At 43.0% G+C, this 14,847-nt stretch overlaps 1 long non-coding RNA gene across 1 annotated transcript in view; it reads left to right on the forward strand.

The window, feature by feature from the left end:
- Window positions 1-14,847, forward strand: part of LOC146395015 (uncharacterized) — a 76,543-nt gene that overhangs the window by 8,139 nt on the left and 53,557 nt on the right. The window lies entirely within an intron of this gene.

The raw sequence follows: 14,847 nt of genomic DNA on the forward strand, positions 1-14,847 counted from the left end.
GAAAATGCCAAGTTCTGGAGTTGCTTTTTCTTCTGATTCTTAGGCTCTGATTTATCTGTGAGATGACATTGTTGAGAGAGAGGGACAGGTCAGCTTGGAACATTTCTGCAGAGCAGGCAGCGCTGAACTTCAAGCTAACCTGCACTTTAAAAAAAATCAGAGGGGAATGAAATTGCTTTTTTCTCAGAGAAACTCTTCCAATTTCAGTTCCAGGGGAAATAGTTAATTCATGAGCTGAGCTGTGAGAGAAATGAATCTACTGGTTCCCAGAAGAAAAGGGATCTATCTGGCCAACTTGCCAACTGCTAATTCAAATTTTAGGCTATTTCACATTTACCCTCATGGGGGAAAAGCTAGATATTGCTTATTGAAGGCTAAAACACTTTGGATTGGCTTTGACTGGGCAGATTTTTGCTAACTCAGCTACTATACAATGAGATCAACCCATTTATTCAGTTTTGAATCAGTTGGCAGTGTTTCCTGACAGACTGCTAGCTCTGGTAGGTCCACATCTGATTTTCCACTGCTTTGGCTTAAAGTTCCCTCTCAGCCTGATCTGAAAAAGGTGCTCCAAGTTCAGCTTTCGGGGCCATCTCTGAGCTCAGCCCTTTCCTGTGTTTAGGCAGAGAAGTCAGAGTGTGGATTAGACCAGTGCTTCTCAAAGTGCAATGTATGTACTCCCAGTCACTTGGGAATCCTGTGGTGGCGTGGACCCCACATCCTGCGCTTCTCCTAAGCTCCCAGGAGGTGCCAGTCCTGCAGGTCCATGAGCTACCCTTTCCTCTACCTGTTCTGAAGCTCTGAGCTCTCTCCTCTCAAAAGCTGCTTCCCTATCAGCCTGCTTCCATTTCTGTTAGTAGAGCGCCTGAGTCTTGAAGGCCTTTTGCCCTTTCAGAGTCTCTTTTTAAAAAGACTTTCCCGGGAGGATTAATATGTGATGCTCTCCCTCAGCTAAGACTATCAGGGATTAGGTTTCAATTGGTGGAAATCCAAACCAAAATGGAATGAGTCAGAAATGTGAATATTAAAGGGTCAAAGGCATCAGGGAACAAAGAAAGGGACTCATTGATGACACATTTTTTCCCCAGTTAAAGGGAAACCTACAAATGAATGAAAAGCCATTCTTCCTGACTTTAGAGGAGCTTCAAACCAGAGGATGTTACCTAGCACAGGCTGGAGAGTCATAACCTTGGAGCTAAATTCCACTCTGCCCTAGGATTAGGATTGGGGGCTAACCAACTAACTTTCCTCATTAGTTTCCTAATCTGTAGAATAGAAATGACAATAACTACCTCATCCACCCCAAGTTAATATGAGGATTAAATCAGATATCTCATCTTAGCTATTGCCAAGCCCCTGGTATGGTAGCCCTAATAGTCACTCAAAACATAATCAAACTGTAACCAACAAAGCCAGTGAAGTTTGCAAAGTTCACATTAGCAGAAGAGCTCAAGAAGGACTTCAGGAATTCTGTGAGCTCCAGTTTGGGGATATACGAAAGGAAAACAGTTCATTGCTTAGTTGGTCCTCTCATATCTTGTGTTCCATCTTAGCTCTCAACCTTTAGCGAGGTCTTCCTGGATGCCTTCTGTCAGTGACTGGTCCCATCTCATTTACCTGTAGATTTTTCTTCTAGAGAAATGTTATATTCAAGGAGAAAAACAGCCCCAGTAATTATTACCGATTCTTCTTGGAACACCTTACTTAATTAGAAGACAACACTGGAAATCAGTTACTTCACTTGCCATTTACTAACTGATGTTGGGCAAGTAACCAATTTCCCCACCCTTGGTTGCCTGCTTTGTCAAGTGGGAGCAAGAAGAGCTATCCTAGAGGGTTGTTGTTTGGCTAATACAGCCCCATAGTCATTGAAAAGTGTAGTCCCTTCTACCTCAACTCCTCAACCCCATCAGTGTCTCTTCATCCTGCGTATCAAATGACCAAGAGCCTTAGGAGCAAGTAAGCCAAGCTCAAGATTGATTCCAACCTTGGTACTTCATTTTTTTCCAAACTTGAAATGTTCACTCCTGTTCTCTTAACTCTTGCCCAGGCTAATGCTGCCAATTGCTCCCTCCGCCTGCCCTCGCCCCAAATTGTAGCAGCTCAAAGAACTATTGGAGAAGCTGAGTTGAATTGTGTCACAGGGCTGTCCTTTCCTAACAATAGGTCTAAACAAGGCCAGTTCAAATTTCTAAGGTGGTCAGAGGCTCAGCCACTCAGCCTCAAGATGTGAACTGCTCACACAGGAAATGGAGGTGTCAGGGACAGCACTGCAGGGCACAGTGAAGCCTGGAGAGGGGCTCCCCTTCCTCCCTTAGAACTCAAATGTCCCCAAGCCAAGACTCAGAAGCAAAATTGGCAACATATGCTTTGTTTCCCGACAAATGATGTTCAACATAGCCCGTGATGATTTTTCTAAAATTCCATTTCATATAAATTTTGTTTTATATGGGCTAGCAGATGGGACCCAAAAGCTCCAGAACGGAATGGCTGCTGTATGGTGTGTTAAAAGTCAATCTGGTAGGGTGTTTGTGTGGGGTAGGGAGCTATTAAAAAATAAAAAGAAAATCAGGTCACCATGTAGATGTTATGAACACGAAAAAAATCATAATCTGGGAATCTAGGGGTAGTTAATCTGATTTTTTTAAGATGGGAAATGAAATGTTGTAATTCCACTTGGGTAGAGCACCACTTTTATCAATTCCCACATCGTCTCTGGGTCTCAGTTTCTTCACCCAGAAAATGAGGCTTGCTTGGGGTCAAGATATGGCAGAGACATTTCCCTTTGTGTGCTAACTCTAACCCATGGTGGTGGCTGCTCTGGGGACTGGCCTGAGAAGTTACAGAAGATAATTATGATGTCATGAATGTAGGGTGGAGGCAGTTACAGTTGTGCTAAACACTTGAGCCCATGTGAGTTAGGTGGGTACTGAAGTCCCTTGCATTCTTATTAGTTATTGAGCCTAATGTGTCCACCATGGGAGGAAGAACACAGGCAGAGAAAGCTGTAGACACCCCAGGGAGAGAAGAGTCACCTAGGGGTCACTCGGGAGCATAGCTCTGGCTAAAAGACACCCTGAATTTTGGCTTGCCTTGCCACTAAAAGCCACCCACAAATTCAAGCCCAGGAGATACATGTGACACAGGGACCAAAGAAAAGAATTTTTTAAAATAGCAAAGATATAGGTCCTCCTAGTGTCGTCTGTATAATGGGTTGAATGGTGGTCCCCTCCAAGATTCGTCTATTTCTTCATGCCCAGAACCTATGAGTGTTACCTTATTTCAAAAAAGGGTCTTTGCAGAAGTAATTAAGTCAAAGATCTCATATGAGATCATCCTGAATTGAGCAAGTGGGTCCTAAATCCAATGATGAGTATCCTTATGAGGCAGGAAAGATCACCCATAAAGAGGAAGAGGGATGGCGGCCACCAAAGCAGAGGTTGGAGTGAGCAGCAGGCCAAGGAGGATAGGGAGGGCTGACAGCCACCAGCAGCTGGAAGAGGCAAGGAAGGATTCTCCCCTGGCCCCCAGAACTGTGAGAAAATAAACTTCTGTTGGTGTAAGCTACCAAGTTCATTTTCACAGCAGCTGCAGGAATCTAATACAGCAGCCTACAGGACTAAGGGTAGCCACAGAATGGCTCAGACTGCCCAGAGGAAGAGTCAGGGTTGTGGCTTGCTGCAGAGGACATTGGCCTAGACCCCACCATTCCTTCCCCCCTCCCCTGCCCCTCAGACTCTCTCCCTGACATAGGAGCAGTTCTGCAGCCCAAGCAAGGAGCCCTCTGGGACACCTCTGGACCTCCACTCATCTACACCATCGTGGCCTTCAGATGGCCTCATCTGGGCCTGCCTTAACCTTGGCCAAGCTCTATAATCTAACTCAGCGACCAGCCTAATCATCCATCATTATTCTAGTTGCACAGAGGACTTCTGGCCATGTTGGAGAACACACTGCCAAGCTAGGAAGCTCCCCCCACCTTTATTACCCAAATGTATGACTGCATGTGCAAATACCACCAAAATTCTGCCAGCATTTGGCAGCTGAGGAATAGAGCAAAAGAGGAACTCAAATACAAGCGAGCTTCTTGTCACTGAAACGGTGTTTGATAAGGAAACATTCCTCTCTGATTTGTAATAAATAATGGGCAAAGGGACCATTTCTGAAATTTCATCTTGATGACCTCAGAATTTCAATCTATAGAACAGCAATTCACAGTAAGAACAAGCGAACCAAACCATGAATTTCTATTAAAGCGGTTGCCCCTGACTTACCTTTTTCTAATGATACGTATCACTTGCACATACTGAGGAAATCTGAATTTCACCATATAGCAACCGCCCCCCTCCCCTGAAGCTTACACACTCTACCTTCACTTCTCTTTTCATTCCTCAGCCACTTATTAGACCTCTCTGGGAAAAACAGAGCCAGCTATCCTGTGAGTTCTGCCTCCCTACCCTGTCACAGCTTGTGCCAAGGGATTAATGTGGCTCAAATCTCTCATTTTACGATGAGAATCATGGTGAGGAAAACCCAGGCCACGATTCTATTTATTATATATTTCTATAATACCATATATTATCATAGTATATTATTTACCATCTATGTGCCATGGAGCATTTATCTAAAGTCTGGAAAAGACTGGCTTCTTGCCTATGGAGAAGGAATAATGATGGTTTCCTTGCATGATTACAGTGAGACTCCATATACCTAGCCCAAGGCCTGGCACATCCAAAGTCCTCAGGAAATATTCATTACTGGGATTCCCATCGCTATTATTTTTATTGTTATCATGGCTACCTCCACTGTGTCTGCTCACCTCTGTGTTTGCTCACATGATGGCTGTGGAAGGATGAAGACCGTGGAAGAAATGGAAGCAGAAACTTGGTACCTGCTGGATCAGAAGGGGTCTGAGCCATTCCAGGACTAGGAGATGCATCTGTATGTCACCCTCTTTGATCAGCTCTCTTTTGCATTCTGTACACAGAGTCCTCATTAGACATTTTTGCTTCAGAAATCACAGCAGCCTAACAGGCACTTGGTTTTGTCTCCAAAACCACAAACCTACATATGAAATAGGCATCACCCCGAGAGGCCAGCTTGCTTTGTGAATGATCAGACACATGACTCCAAAATTGTGTGGTGCAGGCTGCCTTGATCCCTCCCTTCTACCTGGGGCTACTCTGCTGTGACCTTTGGCCACGCACAGAGAGAAGGCCTCTATTTCTGTCCCCACCAGCCTGGTGTTTGTCCACCGAAATCGCCAGCCTCATCCTCCTGGGGGAGCCGGCTCTGTGCAATACTTTAAACGAGGGTACCTCCCACTGCACCCCCTTCACCACTCTTCTGTACTGGTACACACCTGGCTCTAGACCAAAATGCAGGTTATTAATATTGGCTCTGACCTCCTTAGACAAACATCAACCTTCCTAATAACTCCCACAAATTTACCTCAGCTCTATTATAAGTGGGAGCCAGACCCTGGGAAGTGTGCCTGGTCATCCAGGCAATGCTCCAAATTCCCCCTGCGATCTCCTCACCCCAGTCAGAGGTCTCACCTTCCCCCATAAAGTCAGTCAGCTGCTAAGAAGTTTATCTGATGGACTAGTCATACTGCCATGTAAATGACTGATGAGGAAGTAAAGGTTCTCCCTTTGGGACTGGGGGGTTGTGGAGTGGCGGGGGGTGGGGGGGCGGTTTGCCTCAAGGTCCTCGATTGGCCAAAACATTGAGAGCCTTTTTACTATCCTCACAATGAGTTATTTCAACAAAGTTCAGTCTGTGCATTAGTTTGTTAAGGCTTCCATAACAAAGTATCACAAACTGGGTGGCTTAAGGTGTACAGTTTTGTTGTCATATTGTTCTGGAAACCAGAAGTTTGAAATCAAGGTGTCAGCAGGGCGGCCGCCTTCTGAGGACTGTGAGGGACGCTGTTCCACGCCTCTTCCCCAGCTTCTGGTGGCCTCAGGAATCTCTCGGATTATAGACGGCATTCTCCCCAAGGCATCTTCCTTCTGTACATGTCTGTCTGCACATCCAAATTTCCATTTTATAGAGACACCAGTCATCTTGGCTTAGGGACCACCCCAATGATCTCACCTTAATGTGACCATCTGCAAAGACTCTATTTCCAAATAAGGTAACCTTCACAGGGCCTGGGGGCTGAGACCCCAACACCTTTTAGGAGGGGACATAATTCAACCCATAACACTTAGGTAGAGCATATCCTCATTTATATCAAGGACGCAGTCCCTGAAAACCTCATATAAATTAAAGCTTTCATAATTTTTTAAAGAAAAAACAATAATTGAGGGCAGGAGTTCCCGTCGTGGCACAGTGGTTAACGAATCCGACTAGGAACCATGAGGTTGCGGGTTCGATCCCTGCCCTTGCTCAGTGGGTTAACGATCCGGCGTTGCCGTGAGCTGTGGTGTAGGTTGCAGACGCGGCTCGGATCCCGAGTTGCTGTGGCTCTGGCATAGGCTGGCAGCTATAGCTCCGATTAGACCCCTAGCCTGGGAAACTCCATATGCCGCGGGAGCAGTCCAAGAAATAGCAAAAAGACCAAAAAAAAAAAAAAAAAATTGAGGGCAAAGTAAACTTATCCGGAAATGTATTTATCATGTCGTTCTTCAATATTTCCCTTTTTTCTTTTCTCAGTATCTTCTCTCATATTTTTCTTTGGGGACACACTGAGAATTTATTTTGCCTGGCCTATCCCAGTGGTCATTTGGCTTCTGTAATGGCATTTTATGTAATTTTCATTGCAAAGGTACTGATTTTCAGACCTGATTTTCAGTACTCACACAGGCTATGTGACAGTGACATCCTAGATGATATTGTTATGTGGTATAAAAAGTTTTAAATGTTTAAGTAGCAATGAATATTAAAATGATAGCACAAAAGGGATGAAAATCCTCTGCAGAGATTTTGGTGCGTACAAACCTGAGAGTGAGCCACAGCCAGCTGACAAGGGAAGCAGGATATTTCTATTAAGCAGCTAAAGTGACACTGTCACCCGGCCAGAGTGTGAACACAGGATGCAATTCAAACAGGCCCCCTGCTTTGAAATTGTCTGAATTTGTTTTTAATTTGAGGAATTTTAGCTTTTTTCAAATTTGAATAACCAATTGAGACTTTGTTATTACTCCCAGGTCATCCTATTTCAAACTTGCATGGCTCAAATTTGCATTAAGTGCCGCTGGACTGTATAATAAGCATCTTTCCTTCTGTAGGAAGAATCATAGAGCAAAACTACCCAGAGGAAACAAGGCAGATGGAAGCTACTTGTCTAGTCACAGAGGCAAACTTCCTGTAGGTGAGGAAGCAGTGGCTTTAGACACGTCTCATGGTCTTTAAATTATTTATTCCCTGGTACCTTCTGCCTAGCTCTGAAGTCTCCTAACAAAAGAAATTTTACCTTTATTATATGTTTCTTTATCTTCCCCACCTCTAGCCACCAAAACAATCTTGCCATACTTTGGTATAAATGCTAAGCTCCACAGCAAAATGACTTATGGTGACATGAGGCAGTAAGCTCTCAGCAGTGTTGTGCTGTGGGTGCCCTCATGTCAGGAATCTCAAGACTTGGCTTTTAAGGCTTGGCTCTGCCATCAACAAGTTATACTTCCTGGGACAATCTAACTTCTCTGGGTGTCCATGTCCTCATAGTAAATGGTTTGGTACATTTTTATTAAAGAGATGGAATGACAAAGGCAACATAGGAGATGCATGACTATCTTTGACTATCTTATCTTAGAGAGAAAGGTGAGTCATGAGAAGGGGATCTCACATCACAAGCCCTCCCCTCGCCCCATGAAACCATTGGTTCTCCTGAGTCCCCAGGTGGTGCCATGGAGAGCCCCTTGGGCTGCTCCCTCTGGTTTTTCTAAATTTCTCATTATGAATGACCTCAACTGCCCCACCCTGCCTCCTAGCTTAGTCTGCATCTTCACCCAGCCCTGGTGGGGAAGAAAAAGATATTTGCAGTGTTATGCTGATCCTGACTTTGACTTCTCAGCAGGTTCTGAACAAGCCCATCCTGGGGCTCCTGGATAGAAGGGCCCAGGTAGACACAGCATCCATTTTCCTGACCAAAACACATGATTTGTTTCATAAGAGATTTATGAATTTTCAAATATCTGAAAAATATGACAATCAAATCCTATTTAGTTAAATCTCTAATTGCCTTGATCAAAAAAAGAACGAAATTACATTACATTAGATCCATCTACTCATGGAAGTCGAAGTAGGACCCATGGCCACTCACTTCCCCCTTCTTAGTGAGGAGCAGGAATCCTTCCCCCAACCCCAATGAATCTCTATTGCTAATTCCACAGCCCAACCCCTTTTCTTCTTTCCCAAATCCTTTCTTCTCTACAAAAAGGAAGATTGTAATTTACACTCTCCTGGGAAAGTAAACAAAAGGAAGAACACATCTTTTCCCAGTCTTTAGGAATTTCAATGCATTCCATTTGCAGAACAAAGGCTTGTTATTTTCACTCCATCTTTAGGAGTGGTGATTTCTGACAAGGTTTTGGAATTTTAATTTTTAGTTTCGTGCTCCACAACTGGATGGGTTTGTTTATGTTTGTTTCTCATCTTGGGAAGGTGGGAGTAGAGAGCAAAAGGCATTAACTACTCGGTTCTTCCTGTCCACCGGCAGTGGCAACAACTGGTGTCTATAAAGATAGGGAAAAATGAGCTGGGCTTCCAACATCTATGAACCAGGTCTCCCTTGGAGCTGATATGGAAGTTGGAGACAGGAAGCTGAAGTCAGGAAGACAGCACCTTCCCTCTTCAAGGTGCAGTGGGACTGAATAACTTCTTTTTTTTTTTTTTTTTGACCAGTACTTCTCTTTATTTATTTATTTTTTTTACAATCGTAACCATTTCATATTATTTTTATTTTTTATTAAAGTATAGGTGATTTACAGTGTTGTGTAAATTTCTGTGAGCAATAATTGAAGTGACCCAATCATTTATACACACACACATGCACACATTTCCTTTCCTGTATTATCTTCCATTATGTTCTATCCCAAGAGACTGGATATAGTTCCCTGTGCTGTTAAAGTAGCACCTCATTGCTTATCCATTCTACATGCAATAGTTTGCATTTACTAACTCCAAACTCCCCATCCATCCCACTCCCTTCTCCTTCCCCCTTGGCAACAACAGTTTGTTCTCTATGTCTGTAAATCTGTTTCTGTTTTATCTGAATAACTTCTTAGGGGAGGTGAAAAGGCTTCATAGGCATGAGTATCATTCTCATTTTCTTCTGGAAACAGTGCTTAGAAAAAGGTTGATGAAGACATCAGAACACAGTTGTTTAGAGCCATTTAGCAATTTCTTTTTCTGTAGTCATCCAAAAGGTCATTAGAATTGCCAACAGCTGATGTTGCATGCCAACTTGTTTGCAGGAGAACCCAATTATCATACCCAAAAGCCCTCTGGTCTCAGATCAGTTTACTTACCTGCCAGCTTTCAGAAAAGAGAGAGACACATATGTTCCTCATCTTCTGACTTCAGCGAGCCTCCAACTGACCTCTCCAGGACCAGAGACCTGATCTCAGCCCAATGGGTACCTTTGAACCAAAGCCCTGCCTCCCCTCTGGCATCTGGTCCACCCCTTCCCACCCCATCCCTTGTGTCCCCAGCCTCTTGGGCCCAGTCAGTGCTTAGAGGAACCAGGTCTCTTTTAAGTTGTTTTCTTTTTAAAAACAGAGAAATGGTACTTTTCTGGTTTTGAAAAGAGCCAAGAGCTGCAGCACTAACCCTCAAGGTGAACTTGGCCAAAGGAGGCATACTTGTGGACTTTGTGACCTGCCAGCTTGAGTGACAGGCTGTTTATAGTCATTAGGAAACTGTGAGAATTGAAGGCCTCTGCAGATTTCTTAATTTTTTTTGGAATGCTTAAAAATAGAGTGTTTTGTTTCTTTTTTTAAAGGGCACCAGTTAGGAATCATCTATGTTTCCTTATGTGTTTAGTTAAACTTCTACGTCGTGTATCAATACAGTGGAGGCAATAATGATTAATAATTATGAGTGAGGGAGTTCCCGTCGTGGCGCAGTGGTTAACGAATCTGACTAGGAACCATGAGGTTGAGGGTTCGGTCCCTGCCCTTGCTCAGTGGGTTAACGATCTGGCGTTGCCGTGAGCTGTGGTGTAGGTTGCAGACGCGGCTCAGATCCCACATTGCTGTGGCTCTGGTGTAGGCCAGTGGCTACAGCTCCGACTGGACCCCTAGCCTGGGAACCTCCATATGCCGTGGGAGCAGCCCAAAGAAATAGCAAAAAGACAAAAAAATAAAATAAAATAAAAATAATAATTATGAGTGAGGACCTCTAAAGGTTCAGAATATATAATCATTGATGGAGGCAGCACAGCACAGTGGTCTGGGCACAGATCTGGAGCCAGCCTGCATTTGAACCCTGTGACCTTGAACAACTGACAATCTCTCTGAGACTGTTTTCCCATTTGTAAAAAGAACATGAGCAAAGTACTTCTTTATGTGATTTCTGTGAGGACTAGAACAGTAGGGAATAGGTGAGAACTTATGGTGTTTATAATTTTTTGGAAGCACAGATTTGAATCATGTGTACCTGGGACTGACATGCAATAGCTCATCCCCTGACTCGAGAGATGGACTGTTATAGATCCATGAGGAAAGAGTGAATACATTAATAATGATGCTGGGACAGTTGGTGACCCCCATGGGAAGGAAATGAAAACACAGCCCTCCTTGCCTACTTTCATACACAAAACTCAATTATAAACAGAAATAAATTAAGGATAAATATGAAAGGCAAAAATTTTAATTTTATAGCAGAAAACATGAGAATATAATTGTGACCTTAAAGTAGGAGAAAATATTTTCTAAAGACAAAACTAGGTCAAACTATTTTTTAAAAGCTATTAATAAATTCAGCTATATTAAAATGAAGCACCTCTGCTCATTAAGATGCTATAAAATATTGAAAAGATAGGCACAACCTGAGAAAAGAGATTTGTAACACATTTAACTAACAAAAGGTTCATGTGCAGAATAAAAGAATGCCCATAAATCAGTAAGAAAAAGAACAGCCTAATAAAAAAATGAGCAAAAGATCCGAAAAGCATTTCACAGAAGAGAAATCAGGGAGATTAATGAACATGTGAAAATATGCTCAATGTCACTAGTAGACAAGACAATGCAAGTTAAAATCACAATAAAATGCCATTTCGAACCCACCAAGTTGCTAAAATACCAAGCATGGCTAGACAGCAATGATCAAGGACTCAGATATTCTGCTAGTGGGAGGTAGATGGGTATAACCATTTTGTAACATAATTAGGTATCGCCAAGAAGAGTTGAAAACCCACAATCCTGCAGCCCAGAAAGTCCACATCTAAGAATGGATCCCCAAATTTGCTTCATGTCACAATGACCTGGCATGATTTTAGAAATCCTGATGCCCAAACTCCCCTAAAACTAATCAAATAAGAATCTCTGCAGGTGAGACCAAAGCATCAGTATTTTTTTAAAACATCCAGTTATTCCAAACTGTAGCCAAGCTTTCCGGCCAGTGGTACCCCCTGCCTATGACCTTTGGCTGCTCCTCTAAGGATGCTGAAATGGAGGAGGCCTAGATTTGGTGGAACACCTGGCAGGCTGCAAGCATATGAGCAAAATCCTGCACAAGCTTCCCTTCCCCAGCTACTGTGCAGGAAAGGGGTTCACTCTACTCTGGATGTCTACCTCTTGTGCCATAATAAAAAGCAAAGTCCTCCAGCAGCCCCACTAGCCCCAAGGGACAGCCATGACCTATCCACATTCCAGTTTGGGTAGCTCTGCTCGAATTGTACAAATTGAGGATGAGCCTTTCTGGACTATAGGGCCAAGTCCTGGGAGGAGTGGCAGGACTCCCAGAGTGTAGTTCTGTCAGAGGTCTCTAAAGGGGGCTTGCAGCAGTTTGTAGCCAATATTACCTTTCATAGCATCCATATAGCTGCAAGGTGACTGCTCTAACCAGGCAAGCTTCCTCAGCAAAGAAGAGCTTCCTCATTATTTTGTAATATTTGGTGTAAAAAATTGCTGTTGAATTTGAAATCTAGTTGCATTATGAAGGGAGTTCTGACTTAACATTTGTCAATGAAAGAAAAGGAAGAGTTGTTTGATTCTTTAAGTATCCTTTCTGAATTGTTATTATGTGGTTTCAAAATTTTTATTCCCAACCTTGAGAGTAATAGCTTTTGTCCATGATGACTATCAAGAATTTCAAGAGGGGAGTTCCTGTCGTGGCTCAGTGGTTAACGAATCTGACCAGGAACCATGAAGTTGCAGGTTAAATCCCTGGCCTTGCTCAGTGGGCTAAGGATCCAGCGTTGCCGTGAGCTGTGGTGTAGGCTGCAGATGCGGCTCGGATCCTGCTTTGCTGTGGCTCTGGTGTAGGCCGGCGGTTACAGCTCCTGTTAGACCCCTAGCCTGGGAACCTCCATATGCCGCAGGAGTGGCCCTAGAAAAGGCAAAAAGACAAAAAAAAAAAAAAAAAAAAAAAAAAAAAAAAAGAATTTCAAGAGATCATCATTTAAAATCTGGGTCAAAATTGCATGTAACCATTTCATGCATGAAACCTGATTTTTTGAAAAAGTATGTTCAAGGAGAAAATCTCAAGTTTCTCTTTTTAAAAAAATGTGAAAAGATTCTATGTGGAAGTATTGTATTTTTCCCAACTTAATTACGTAATATAAAAATCATTTTCTTAACCTAATTGTATAATATGAAAAAATAGCTCTTTTTTTCACCAATACCTATGGAGATGCCCCCAGATTCCCTCCAACTCACCCCAACATGCTGAACAAATACCATCTTTTTCAATGTGTGCCATGACGGCTTGGGAAGCATGGCCTTAAAGAGAAACTTTTGCAAGAAAAGTATTCAAGGATATATTTTATAGCAGCATTATTAATAATAGTAAACAAACAGAAAATCACCCAAAAGACCACCAACAACAGAATGGATAGATGGTGGCATGATAGGTCGGTGGAATAGGATGAAGTAGGGAAAATCCATGAACTACAGCAACATGTCGCAATGAATGAATCTCAAAAGCTTTATAATAAGCAAGGGGTAAAAATCAAGTCACAGAAAGGAGCTCCCATTGTGGCACAGTGGAAACGAATCCAGCTAGTAACCATGAGGATGAGGGTTTGATCCCTGGCCTCGCTCAGTGGGTTAAGGGTCTGGCATTGGTGTGAGCTGTGGTGTAGGTCACAGACACGGCTTTGATCCCACGTTGATGTGGCTGTGGTGTAGGCCGGCAGCTACAGCTCCGATTCATCCCCTAGCCTGAGGGTGCGGCCCTAAAAAATAAAAAGAAAACAAACAAAAAGTCATAGAAGAAAATGTACAAAGTTCAAAAATAGATAAAACCAAACAATAAATTTGAGGGAAAGGGAATTAGTGATGTTTTTAACAGAAAAGAGTCATTCACTCATTCAAGTCCAGTCAAAACTTAACACTTGCTATCTTTTCTGCCTGGAATACAGAATGATTTGATTTTTCTGAAATAAGGCACTACCTTATCTGGGAGGTCTTCTCAGATCAGCTAATAGAAAATCATACACAAGAACATGCAGCTCACTCACATGCGCACACGCACATGCGCGCGCACACGCACACACACACACACACACACACACACACACACACACACACGTGTCCACACCACACAAAGAATACATCATGTGCATGCCCCTAACCCCATATTTGACTTTTTTTCATAGAATTCAACACCTGGCACAAATTTGTTTACTGCCTGTCCCTCCTACTCAAGAGAGCAGAAACTTATTTTGTTCTCTGCTGTCTCCAGCATCTAGAATGGTGGTAGGCATGTACTGGGAATTTAATAAAAATCTATTGGATCCAAATGGGGAGTTATTTAGCAATGACTTTATCCAGACTACTAGATTCTAGTGCAGGTACAAGATTTAGAATCACCAACTTGGGTATGTAAAAATGAAACTACTTTGCAATGATTGCATTTTATTTTGTTCTATTTTGCAATGATTGCATTTTATTTTGTTCTCAAACCCCAATTTTCACTGGTTGGGAGAATCGAAAACTTTCCATTTCAAGGTAAACCTTTCTCTTCTGCATTTTTCCTCAGACACTCCTTTGGGTAAATGGTTCCTGTAATACTTTACCCCACTCCCCACCTGTCTCATTTCTCCCCCTCTCATTGGAGGCACTGTTCATTCCTAGGGCATCGAGGTATCCCGTGCAGCATGAGGGGCCCCCATCTTCCCCTCCATGTAGGCCCATCAAGTGCCAACATCTGTGACAGTCTTCTCGGATCTTTGCTCATAGGCATCTGATCCTATGGCAGCCAAACTGCTAGAGTCTGAGATGCTAGAGTCTGAGCTTGAGCATCCTTGTCTACCAGTGAATCAAGCTTGACTGAAGATCTCCAAAGAGGCAAAATGGGCGCTCCCATCATACTGAACTCTTCGACTTTCTAAAAACTCAAAAACTTCTTCTCTCAAAATCTTGGCTCTGGCTCTATTACCAGGAGTTTTCAAAATAGTTGACTCTACTTAGAAACTTGACTGATCTGAATCCACTATCTCCCAGAGCAGTGGATGACTCCATGGGTGAGAGAGTTGAGGGCAACAAGAAAATTCAGAAAAGGAGGAACATCTGTTGTTTTCTTGGAATTTCATCTCACTGCAGCAGAATCCATGGCACCACAAGAGCTTAGCAAGTAGCTTTGCAAGTTTAAATAATGCTTTATTTACCTAATCCTTTGGGAAATCTGCAGAGGTATTTTTTTTCTTTCCAACAGATGTTCACTACCTGCAACTCC

Source organism: Sus scrofa, chromosome 18, assembly GCF_054392235.1.
Source record: "Sus scrofa isolate SSC_HxYL_T2T_F1_AM1 chromosome 18, Sscrofa_HxYL_maternal_Yorkshire_Landrace_v2.0, whole genome shotgun sequence".
In the NCBI taxonomy this organism is placed as follows: Eukaryota; Metazoa; Chordata; class Mammalia; order Artiodactyla; family Suidae; genus Sus; species Sus scrofa.